This window comes from Hordeum vulgare, chromosome 2H, assembly GCF_904849725.1.
Source record: "Hordeum vulgare subsp. vulgare chromosome 2H, MorexV3_pseudomolecules_assembly, whole genome shotgun sequence".
Lineage (NCBI taxonomy): Eukaryota > Viridiplantae > Streptophyta > Magnoliopsida > Poales > Poaceae > Hordeum > Hordeum vulgare.
In genome coordinates, this window is record NC_058519.1 from 225,440,310 (window position 1) to 225,454,032 (window position 13,723).

The following is a 13,723-nucleotide window of genomic DNA, read 5'->3' on the forward strand; positions in this document are numbered from 1 at the left end:
AGCAAAGTTATTTGTGTGTGTGCAGGTCCACGTCTTCTGCTAACCAGGACAGGAGACACCTACTTGTTTTGCCTAGGGGTCCTCCTGGTTCGATAAACCTTACAGTCTCCGTGTAAGGGAAAACTTGCTGCTGAGTACATCTCAACCTTCCACTTGGGGTAACCAACGGGGTGCGATAAGTATATACATCATCTCATCATGAGCCGCCGCCTCCGGATTCCACGCATTGGCGCATGCACTTTGATGGCTCCAAGATGCGAACTGGTTTGGGAGCAGGCATTGTTCTGTCTTCCCCGAAAGGGGATCGGCTCAAATATGTCCCTCCAAATCCACTTTGCCACCTCCAACAACTGGGCCGAGTACGAGGCACTCGTCCATGGTCTCCGGCTCGCCAAGGAGATTGGCATCCACCAGATGCTCTGCTTCGGCGACTCAGACCTCGTGGTGCAGCAGGTCTCAGGAGAATGTGACGCCAGGGACGCCAACATGGCCAGCTACCGCTTCCTCGTCCAATAGCTCACCGACTCCTTCGAGAGGTATGAATTCCATCATGTCCCCCGAGCGGACAACGAGGCGGTAGATGCACTGGCGAAGATCGGCTCCACCCGACAAGCGCTCCCAGCCGGCTTCTCCTTCGAGCAACTGCACAAGCCTTCGATCAAGACGTCTCCGAAGTCAGCATCCATCTTCGTGCCGGCTGATCTATCTGACCCTGCCCCGGACCCGGAGGCTCCTTCGGCTGCATCTGCGGTGCCGGCTCTGGATGGGCTCGTGGCAGCTGACTCCAGATCCATAGCCGTCATGGAGGTGGAAGACGCGTGTGGCTCCGTCGTAGTCCCGGGGGCTGAAGGATCCGCCTCAAGGACTCCGGTAGGAGACCCGGGGGCTCCAGCTCCTCCATTCCCTCAGCTCGAGAAGGCTCTAGCTCTGATTCGGCCCCTACTTGGCACATGCCCATCCTTACCTATCTCATGGGCGGCGTGCTCCCAAGAGATGAAGCCGAAGCCCGAAAGATCCAGCACCACTCCACTGCCTACGCCATCGTTAACCGCGAGGTGGTTCATCACAGCGCGACATGCGTTTTTTGAGCTCTGCGTCGAATTAGAAAAGGTACATGAGATCTTGAGAGACATCCACCAGGGCGAGTGCAGGCACCACGCAGCCTCGAGGACCCTGGTGGCCAAGGACTTCCGCCACGGTCTCTACTCGCCAACAGCCTTGGAAGAGGCAAAGCAGCTCGTCGATGATTGCGAGGGCTGCCAATATTCAACATGCGGAGACACCTACCGTTTACGGCCCTCAAGACCATTCCCCTCTCATGGAACTTCGTCGTTTGGGGGCTTGACATGGTGGGTCCATTCAATACCGTTAGAGGCGGCATGACGCACCTTATGGTAGCCGTCGACAAATTTACCAAGTGGATCGAGGCAAGACCCATCAAGAAGCTGGACGGGCCCACGGCCGTCCTATTCGTCAAGTACATCATGGTCCGCTATGGGGTCTCCCATAGCAGCATCACCGACAATGGCACCAACTTCGACAAGGGTGCAATGGCACTTTTCTGCTCCAAGGAAGGCATGTGGCTCGACCTCGCACCAGTGGCCTATCCGCAGTCGAATGGCCAGGCCGAAAGAGAGAACGGCTTGATCCTAGCCGGCATCAAGCCGCGGCTCGTGACGCCACTGGTCCGATCGGACGGTTGCTCGATTGAAGAGTTGCCAGTCGTCTTGTGGAGTCTTCGCACCACTCCCAACCCATCAACTAGTTTCACTTCGTTCTTCCTCGTGTACGGGTCAAAGGCGGTCATCCCCACGGACATCAAATTCGACTCGCCTCGGGTCACCCTATATATGGAGACGGATGCAAAGGAGGCAAGAGAAGACGACTTCGACCTGCTCGAGGAAGCACACGAGCTGTCTCTGAGCCATACGGCCATCTACCAGTAGAAGCCTCGCCACTACCACAACAAGCGCATCTAGCCCCTTTTCTTTCGCAAAGGGGACCCGGTGCTCAGGCGAATCCTAAGAACCGCATGCTAGTACAAGCTTTCCTCCCCAAGGGAAGGTCCCTTCATCATTAGCAAGGTGCGGCACAACAACGCATACTACCTGATAAATGCCTAGAAGCCGCAGAAGCGCAAGAGATACGCCTCCAACGAGGAGTCTGAGCATCCATGGAACGCAACACTCCTACGCCCATTCTAGTGCTAAAAGAGAAAGAACAAGTGTATGTATGTATCCCCTACCCTTTTGGGCTTATGAATGCATGGGGTGCCCCAAGCCGAGATTTGGGGCATACCTTTTTGATTCCCTCAATCATTCTATTTCTTGAGAAAACACCCCGGTCCTACTCCTCGAAATCGGGGGATCGTGATGACGAGATGATGTATATACTTCTCGCCCCTCGTTGGATACCCCAAGTGGAAGGTGGAGATGTAGTCAGCAACAAATTTCCCTCACACAGAGACTATAAGGTTTATCGAACCAGGAAGACTCCTAGGCTCAACAAGTAGGTGTCCTCCACCCGGGCGCTAGCAGAAGACGTGGACCTGCACACACAAAAAATAACTTTGCTCCCAACGAGTATAGATAGGTTGTAAATCTCTCCGGCCTTGTAGTTTGCAAAGGATCAAAACACAAGCGGGGAGGTAATAGTGATTGCAACGGAAAAGTAAATGAAAGCGGTAAATGATGGAGGTGTAAACAATGATGGTGATATGGACCGGAGTCACATGATGTTCACTAGTGATGTATCTCGACAAAAGGACGATAAACAACTATGCTAGGGTAAACAAATCACATTTGGGAAATTGACAGAATTATGATCGCACCACAATGCTAATTATGCTCCTTGATAGTTAGAGGTTCAATAGTAATGGGCAGTACGCCAAGACAAGTAGACCGTTTATTCATTAGTGTCTACTTACTAATCATCCACCTTGAGATATCTATCCAGAACATCTCTCCGGTATTAAGTTGCGAGCCCCACCCAAAGTGTAAACTCAAAGCAATGGACAACTGCATTAACGAACTATGCGTAAGGTAAACAATCCTTGCAACCGTGGTCACAAGCACCGTTGTTTTCTCCCTGGTGGCAACAAGCAGATCCCCTAGTCTCATGTTTGTGTCAATCAAGCTAGACATCGAGGAGCCCGAACCCACAATCATGCATAACGCTCCCTCTTGGAGTTACGATCTACTACTTGGCCAAAGCAATAAAAAGAAACGGAGAACATGCAAGAATCACTAAGGAACATAATATAAAAGGATAATCAAATATATAACTCATAACAATCTGAACATAATCCCATAATCCATCGGATCCCAACAAACCGAGCATAGCAAAAGCAAGAAAATTACATAGATGCCTTGATCATGTATGGCAACTCACAAGGACTAACCATTGAGGCACAAGATTGGAGAGAAGACATCACATAGCTACTGCTCATGGACTCATGGTCCAAGGAGGACTACTCACGACACGTCCGGGAAGTATCCATGGCGGTGGAGAAGCTCCCAGAGGTCAATCCTCCATCCGACAGGGTGCCGGGAAGAGGTCTCCTGACGCTCCCTATCTCGGAAGCGCTACGACGGCAAAACGATGGAGAAATTCGCGATTCCAGAAAGTTTTCGAGGGTTTCCTCATGGATCTCTAAATATAGGCCAAAGGAGGGCACGAGAGGAGGTGGGACCCACCCAGGCGACCTCCTGGCACGACCTAGGGCCTGGTCGCGCCAGTAGGCCGCCTGGGAGGCCCCTGGCCCCCCTCTGGCCCTCCTTTGGTGATCGTAAAGCTTTTGTTTTGCTGATTTTATATTTTTTTTTCTGGATTTTTTCGGGGGTCAGAAAATTGGGTAAAAGCCCGTGCAAAAAAGACATCAGCAAACAGAAACTGGGACTGGGTGCACTGAGTTAATAGGTTAGTACAATTATGTGTAAATTGATATAAAATTGTAGCAAAACATGCAACAGTGTCACCCAAAGATCATGGATCAAGCAGAAATTATAGATACGTTTGTGATGTATCAACATCCCCAAGCTTAATTTCTGCTCGTCGTCGAGTAGATAAATGAGAAGACAATAATTTCTGTGGTGACATGCTAACACACATATAAGAACTTCAAAGTAAAGAAAGTGAGATATGCAATTCAAGTCAAGAGAATAACAAGCAAGAGTCTATATTCAAGTCAAGACAATAACATGCTAACACAGATATAAGAACTTCAAAGTAAAGAAAGTAAGAACATAAAGGTGCAAGAGTCTCTCGCTGTCCATGACTCGAATGTCTCCAAATCTTGTTTGCGTGCAAGAAGTGGGAGATGGGTTCAGAGATAAAATATTTTTTAATTGATAACTCAATCTACTGAACCTCACACTTAGTCTCCTTCGGAATCTTATTTTGACTCATCCCCAGACCACTTGTCAGGCAAAAGTCAAAATAATCCTCTCCCTTTCGATTTTGAGCACTCATGCAATGAATGAGCATAAGAAATATATGTTGGCACTTAGGATGGAAAATAGAATAATGATGGGGAAGGAAGACAAAATGTGTGAAAGGCTCACATCAATGAGGAAAACCATAGGCGAGAGAAAGCCAAATGATAGATATGATGTGAGGAGTAGGGAATGCCATGTAACGGATGCACATATGAGCTAAGGTAAGCTCTCCATGGAACTAGTGGGGGTGCATCCAACTTGTTTGCTCATGAAGACCTAGAGCTCATTTGAAGAGGTTCATCATTGGAATATGCAAACCTAGTTCTATAGTGTAAGGGTCCCCACATAGTTATGCATGAATGATAATCTCTATGTAGTACCAATATAACAATGGAGTACGAGCGTGGATCTTTCAAAGGAATAGTAGTTTTGCCCCCTTCTCTCTTTTTATTTCTTTTTCTCTTTTTTTATTTTTGTGGCCTCTTTGGCTCTTTCTTTTTATCTCTCATTTGTCCTCTTTGGGATCTTTTGTTTTGTCCACTTTGGGATATTTTCCTCTCTTAAGTGCAACACCCTATGTTTTACATGAATAGAAAGAAAAATCATCACACTTTATAAGAAGTACACAACATAAAGACAAGTGAAAACTATCATGATGTATGCAAATGTATGCCTTTGCTAGTGTAGCAGGATATGCAATGATACTAGTGCGTCATGTAGCAGTAACGAGGGCAAGGCCCAACTAGAATGCGAATCTTTAATCAAGCAAAAGCATGTATGACACGAAGATCAAGTCATGAGATGATGGATGTTGTATGGCAATGTATCTTGGAAAGGCTATGGAAATGCCTTAATAGGTAGGTATGGTGGCTGTTTTGAGGAAAGATATAATGAGGCTTATGTATGACAGAGCGTATCATGTCATGGGTTTTGATGCACCGGCGGAGTTTGCGCCAACTCTCAATGTGAGAAAGGGCGATGCATGGTACCGAAGAGGCTAGCTAAATATGGATGGTGGAAGTGCCAACAATCGAATACTCACATTAGTCCGAAGAACTCATACACTTATTATTGGGATCTCTCTATCTAATTGGGAGGTTCACAAAGAGACAAGTACCTCGAAAAGGAATGTTTGGGAGTTTGGCTATCCTTGCGCATCCTCGACTCATGGTAACGTGAGGGTACTCTATATATTCCAACCCCTCCAGAGGTTAGCGATCAATTTAGTACCTAGAGTTCTCAACTAATTTTTAGGTTTTAAAAAACACACGGATTTCCCAAAATACGATACCTATCACTAATAGGCTCAAGATCTTGGCACCAATAGTAAAAACATTACGCAAATAAATACCTCAAAACTATTGCAAGTTACTACTATACTTAAATAGCAATCTCAATTACCTACTTATGCAAGACACACAACTCAGTGCAACAAGACAACTCTCTAAACAAGATAAGCATGATAACTCAAGAGATTTCCAAAATCAACCTAAATAATTTCTCTTAAAAAGATAAGTATGAAAACTAAGAGCTAAGCATGACAGTAGCTATGAAAAGATGAAGAACACACAAAAGGGATAAGCATGAAAAGCTATGTTGTGTTCTAGAGTGGAATGGAGCGGGTGTCTCTCCCAAACAAGGTAGGATAGGTTCCGACTTGTTATGAACAGAAAGAAAAACTAAAACAAACTAAAAAGTAAAGAGCAAGACGCTCCAAGCATAACACATTTCATGCGTATGAAGTGATAAAAATATAGCATGGAGATGGACGAACTGATGGTTGTTGATAGAGAAGGGGATGCATGGGGGCATCCCCAAGCTTAGACGCTTGAGTCTCCTTGAATATTTCTTGGGGTGCATGGCGGCATCCCCAAGATTGAGCGCTTGACACTCCTGTATCTTCTTTCATTATCCCTCCGATCGCATACTTGAAAACTCCCTTCATACGAAACTCATCATAAGCTGATTAGAGTGGTTAGTACCCTTAATGAAATAATTAATTACCTGGTGGAATTAAATATTTTCATGAAAAGCTACTGCTTCTGATGATTGTCAAAACATTTTTGAAAAAAAAAAGCAAGCTTAGGATTCGCAAAACATGGCAGAATCTGTGAAAAACATAACAACACATAGTAAATAATTTATTCGGGGCACTTCTAGAACTCAAATAAAAAAACTCAAAACAGATTCCAGAAAGGCAATTATATAGAGCATGCTGTCAAAACAATTCATATCAAAAAGATGATCTGGTGAGTTTTGGCGAATTTTTCCGTCAAGCACACACAATCTGTTTCTGAACAGCATGTCACAATTTTTGAACTTTCTTGCAATCGGAGGCTATAACTAGGAACAAAGCTTAAAAATAAAGATACAATGATGTTGCTACAATAGTAACAAGCATCAGTACCATTAAAAATTAAAATAAAAACTCAAAGTAAAGATAACAAGGGTTGGCTCCCTAGAGCTCTTTCTTTATAGCCATAAAGATAGGCTTAAGATTTTAATGATGCTCTCGTAGGAATAAGAGTTGTAGAACAAAAGAGAGCATCGAGAAGAAAATACCAAACACATTTAAGTCTAACATGCTTCCCGTGCATAGGAATATTGCAATAGAATAATTCATTGAAACACAAAGCAATAAGCATAGGAAGGAAAAACAAGTGTAGCTTCAAAACCTTCAACATAAAGAGAGGAAACTTGATATTATTGAAATATCTATAAGCATATGTTCCCTTGTCATAATAATTTTCAGTGAGATCATGAATAAACTCAACAATATAAGTATCAGATAAACCATTGTTACCATGATCCACATGGACTTCATGAAGAGGATAAAATTTGGAGTAAAAGAGAGACTGAATCTCTTCCCAATCCCATAGGTGAGAATCATGTAGTAGCTGATACGTCTCCAACGTATCTATAATTTTTGATGGTTCCATGCTATTATCTTGTCAAACTTTGGATGTTTTGTATGCATTTTATATCTTTTTTGGGACTAACTTATTAACTCAGTGACAAGTGCCAGTTCCTGTTTTTTCAGTGTTTTCACCCTTTTCAGAGGAGAATATCAAACGGAGTCCAAACGGAATAAAACCTCCGAGAAGATTTTTTCTGGAACAGAAGATACGCGGGGAGCTTAAGAACCAAGGCAAAGGGTCCCGGGGGAGGCCACAAGTCCCCTAGCCGCGGCCTAGGGAGCGCCTAGTAGACTTGTAGGCCCCCGTTGCTCCTTCGCCCTACTTCTTCCGCCAATAAATCCCCGAAAAATCTGAAACCACGGGAGAGAGCCACGAAAATACTTTCCCGCCGCCGCAAGCTTCTGTCTCCGCAAGATCCCATCTGGGACACGTTCTGGTGCCCTGCCAAAGGGGGGATTCCGACATGAAGGGCTTCTTCATCAACACCATTGCCTCTCCGATGATGCGTGAGTAGTTCACCACAGACCTTCGGGTCCATAGCTAGTAGCTGGATGGCTTCTTCTCTCTCTTGGATTTTCAATACAAAGTTCTCCATGATCTTCATGGAGATCTATCCGATGTAATCTTCTGTTGCGGTGTGTTTGTCGAGATCCGATGAATTGTGGATTTATGATCAGATTATCTATGAATCTTATTTGAGTTTCTTCTGATCTCTTATATGCATGATTTCATATCCTTGTAATTCTCTTCGAGTTGTGGGTTTCGTTTGGCCAACTTGATCTATGATTCTGGCAATGGGAGAAGTGCTTTGGATGTTGCACTTTCAGCCCTACACTTTTACTTTGTTGCACTTTCCGCCTTCTGATCTCACCTTGCAATCAATCGTGAAGGTATTGACAACCCCTTTGTAGCGTTGGGTGCAAGTTTGCTGTTTTTGCGCAGGTACTTTAGGAACTTGGCTTGATACTCCTACTGGATTGATACCTTGGTTCTAAAACTGAGGGAAATACTTACTGCTACTGTGCTGCATCACCCTTTCCTCTTCAAGGGAAAAAACCAATGCAAGCTCAAGAGGTAGCAAGAAGAATTTCTTGTGCCGTTGTCGGGGAGGATCAAGTCAAGAATAGTCTCCCGTCAACGTGCCAATTTTTGGCGCTGTTGACGGGGAGCATCAAGTCAAGAATAGTCTTCCTCCAACGTGTCAATTTCTGGCACCGGGGATTATTCTAAGTGAAGCTTATCCAAGTAACCATCACAAACTCATCTCTTGCATTTAATTTTTTTGCCTCTCGTTTTCCTCTCCCCCACTTCTGAAAAACAAAAATTTACAAAAATATTTGCCTTTTTCGTTTGCCCTTTTCTTTCGCTTGCTTTCTGTTCGCTTGTGTGCTTGTCTGCTTGCTGAAGTCACCATGACTGAAAACACCAAACTTTGTGACTTCTCGAATACTAATAATAATGATTTTATTAGTACTCAGATTGCTCCCGCCACTAGTGCGGAATCATATGAAATCAATGCTGCTTTGCTGAATCTTGGTATGAAAGAGCAATTCTGCGGCCTTCCTACTGAAGATGTCGCATCTCATCTTAATACCTTCATTGAGTTATGCGATATGCAAAAGAAGAAAGATGTGGATAATGATGTGATTAAATTGAAGCTATTTCCATTCTCATTGCGAGATCGAGCAAAAACTTGGTTTTCATCTTTGCCCAAAAATAGTATTGATTCTTGGAACAAGTGCACAGATGCTTATATATCCAAGTTTTTTCCACCGGCTAAAATTATCTCTCTCCATAATGATATCATAAATTTTAAGCAACTAGATCATGAACATGTTGCACAATCTTGGGAGAGAATGAAATTGATGATTAGAAATTGTCCCGCTCATGGCTTGAGTCTTTGGATGATTATACAAATCTTCTATGCTGGTTTGAATTTTGCTTCTAGAAATATCTTAGACTCCGCCTACGATGGAACTTTCATGGAAATCACATTAGGAGAAGCCACAAAATTCCTAGACAATATCATTACAAACTATTCTCCGTGGCACACTGAAAGGTCACATACAAGTAAAAAAGTGCACGCTATAGAAGAAATTAACTCTTTGAGTCCTAAGATGGATGAGTTGATGAAATTGTTTGCTAGTAAAGGTGCTCCTTTAGATCCAAATGATATGCCCTTGTCTTCCTTGATTGATAGTAGCAATTAGAGCTTGGATGTTAATTTTGTTGGTAGGAATAATTTTGTCAACAACAATGCTTTTAGAGGAAACTATATTTCTAGGCCTTTTCCTAGTAATCCCTCTAACTTTGGCAATTCCTACAACAATTCTCATGGAAATTACAATAAATTACCCTCTGATCTAGAGAGTAATATTAAAGAGTTTACCAACTCGCAAAAGATTTTCAATGCATCCGTAGAAGAAAAACTGCTCAAAATTGATGATTTGGCTAGGAGCGTTGATAGAATGTCTCTTGATATTGATGCTTTGAAATTGGGATGTGCTCCTCCCAAGATCAATATGGATGAAACATTGAAAGCTATGTGTGTTTCCATGAATGAGAGTAAAGAAAGAACCGCCCAAATTTGTGCTAGACATGAATGGCTTCAAAAGGCGTGTTCTCGTGATGAGAATCACGAAGATCTTAAAGTGCTTGGTGTGACTCCCATTAAATCCTTGCTTTCTAGTGTCAAACCTAATGATGATGGGGCTGGATATGAATCCACTTTGGTTGAAAAACGCCCCAATGATTCGGAGTCTATCTATCTTGATGCATAAAGCATTGAAAGTGGAGTAGAGGATATCAAAACTTTGAGTAGTAATGAAACTACTACTTTGGATTTCAAGGAATTCAATTATGATAGTTGCCCTTTGATTGAATGTATTTCCTTGATGCAATCCATGCTGAACTCTCCACACACTTATAGCCAAAACATGGCCTTTACCGATCATATCGTTGATGCTATGATAAAATCTCTTGAAGAGAAACTTGAATTGGAAGTTTCTATTCCTAGAAAACTTCATGATGAGTGGGAACCTACTATCAAAATCAAGATCAAAAACTATGAATGCAATGCTTTGTGTGATTTGGGTGCTAGTGTTTCCGCGATTCCAAAGTCTTTATGTGATGTTCTAGGCTTCAATGAGATTTATGGGTCCTCTCTTAATTTGCATCTTGTGGATTCTACTGTTAAGAAACCTATGGGAAGGATCAATGATGTTCTTATTATTCCAAATAGGAACTATGTACCCGTAGATTTCATTGTGCTTGATATTGATTGCAATCCAACATGTCCTATCATTCTTGGTAGACCTTTCCTAAGGACTATTGGTGCTGTCATCGATATGAAGGAAGGGAATATTAGATTTAAATTTACACTAAAGAAGGGCATGGAACATTTTCCTAGAAACAAAATAAGATTCCCTTATGAATCCATGATGAGGGCTACTTATGGTTTGAGAACCAAAGACGACGATACGTGATTCTATCGCCTTATGCATAGCTAAGGGCGTTAAACAATACCGCTTGTTGGGAGGCCACCCAATGAATTTATCTTTGCTTTTTGCTTTCTGTTTTGTTGTGTCCACACCATCATAATTCTGTTATGATTGTGTTTTTTGTGTTTCTTTTTGTGTTTGTGCCAAGTAAAACCTTTATGACTAGTTTGGTGATGGTTGTTCGATCTTACTGAAAAAGACAGAAACTTTTCGCTCACTAAATTATTTTTAATTTTTATCTAGAAAGAGATTTTGAATTGATTCTTTTTGCGGCTGGTTCATATGCCAATTTCCCAAATTTTCATAATTGTTCAGAATTTTTTCGATACCATAAGTATACGAAGTATACAGATTGCTACAGACTGGTCTGTTTTTGACAGATTTTGTTTTTGTTGTGTTGATTGCTTATTTTGATGAAACTATGGATAGTATTGGGGGTACTAGCCATGTAAAAGTGAGAATATAGTAATATAACACCAATATAAATAGAAATCAAGTTTGCTACAGTACCTAAAGAGGTGGTAGTTTTTTTTCTTGTGCTAATGATATCACGAGTTTCTGTTTAAGTTTTGTGTTGTGAAGTTTTCAAGTTTTGGGTGATGTTCTCATGGAATTAGGATGAAGAGTGGAAAGATATCAAGCTTGGGGATTCCCAAGGAATCCCAAGCCAAATTCAAGGACACCAAAAAGACTAAGCTTGGGGATGCCCCGGGAAGGCATCCCCTCTTTCGTGTTCAATCCATCGGTAACATTACTTGGAGCTATATTTTTATTCACCACATGATATGTGTTTTGCTTCGAGCGACGTGTATTATAGGTGTCTTTTATTTTTGTTGTGTCACAATCATCCTTGTTGCACACCTTTTGAGAGAGACATGCACTCATCGTGAATTTGCTAGAATACTCATTGAGCTCCGCCTAGATCTTTTGAGTTAGGCAATTTAGCTCACATGTGCTTCACTTATATATTTTGAGCTAGATAACTTTGCTATAAGTGCTTAACTTAGATATTTTAGAGCACGGCAGTGTCATATTTTGGAGAAATAAGAAATCTCGATCTTCACTTATATCTTTTTGAGAGTGCTCTCTCTGAGTATCTTGGTAGTTGGCTCGTGTTATGAAAGTAGTCCTAAAGTTGATAGGCATCCAAAGAGGATACAATAAAACTTCCATATTCATGTGCATTGATTAGAAAGAGAAGTTAGATTCCTCTCAATTAGTTTTGAGACACGGATTTGGTAATATTAAGAGTCATGTTAGTAAGGTGTTGTGAATCTAGAAATACTTGTGTTGAAGTTAGTGATTCCCGTAACATGTACGTATGGTGAACCGCTATGTTAGGAAGTCGGAGCATAATTGATTTATTGATTGTCATCCTTTGTGTTGCGGTTGCGATTGCGCGATGGTTAACTCCTACCAACCCTTCCCCTAGGAGTATGCGTTTAGCACTTTGTTTCGATTACTAATAAAAACTTTCACAATAAGTATGTGAGTTCTTCATGACTAATGTGAGTCCATGGTATAGATGCACTTTCACCTTCCACCATTGCTAGCCTCTCTAGTGCCGCGCAACTTTCGCCGGTACACAAAACCACCATAGACCTTCCTCAAAACAACCACCATACCTACCTATCATGGTCTTTTCATAGCCATTCCGAGATATATTTCCATGGAACTCCCACCGTTCCGTCTCATGACTTGTGCCGTCACTTACATATTGCCATTGCATGATCGTAAGATAGCTAGCGAGATGTTTCAACGTCATACGCTAAGCTAGATCGTTGCACATCCACGTACACTGCCGGAGGCATTTCCTATAGAGTCATCACTGTCCTAAGCATTGAGCTGTGAGTAAATAAATGTGTGATGATCATCATTATGAGAGCATTATCCCATGTCAGGAAAAATGAAAAGAGGCCAAAGTTGCCCACCAAAAAAATGAAAAAAAATGAAAAAAGAGGCCGGAGAGCCCAAACAAAAAAAAGAGAGAAAAGAGAGAAGGGACAATGCTACTATCTTTTTCCACACTCGTGCTTCATAATAGCACCATGTTCTTCATGATTGAGAGTCTCTTGTTTTGTCACCACCATATACTAGTGGGAATCTTCATTATATAACTTGGCTTGTAAATTCCAATGATGGGCTTCCTCAAAATTTCCCTAGGTCTTCATCAGCAAGCAAGTTGGATGCACACCCACTAGTTTTCCTTTTGAGCTTTCACACACTTATAGCTCTAAGTGCACCCGTTGCATGGTAATCCCTACTCTTTCCCATTGATATCTATTGATGGGCATCTCCATAGCCCTTTGATATGCCGAGTCGATGTGACCATCTCCTACTTTTTGCCTCACAACCTCCACCACACTCCATTCCTCCTATAGTGCTATATGCATGGCTCATGCTCATGTATTGCGTGAGAGTTGAAAAAGGTTTGAGAAAGTAAGAGTGCGAAAACAATTACTTGGACAATACCGGGGTTGTGCATGATTTAAATTCGTTGTGTGGGGATGATGGAGCATAGCCAGACTATATGATTTTGTAGGGATAACTTTCTTTGGCCTTGTTATTTCGAAAGTTCATGATCTACTACTATTACTCCACACATCGACCCCTATCCAGCATGCATCTAGTGTATTGAGTTCATAACAAGCAGAGTAACGCCTTAAGCAAGCTGACATGATGTAGAGGGATAAATTCATGCAATAGATATAAACTCCATCTTTTTACCATTGACGGAAACAACACGATGTGTGCCTCGCTACCCCTTCTGTCACTGGGTGAGGACACCGCACGGTATGAACCCAAAACCAAGCACTTCTCCCATTGCAAGAATTATAGATCAAGTTGGCCAAACAAAACCCACAACTCG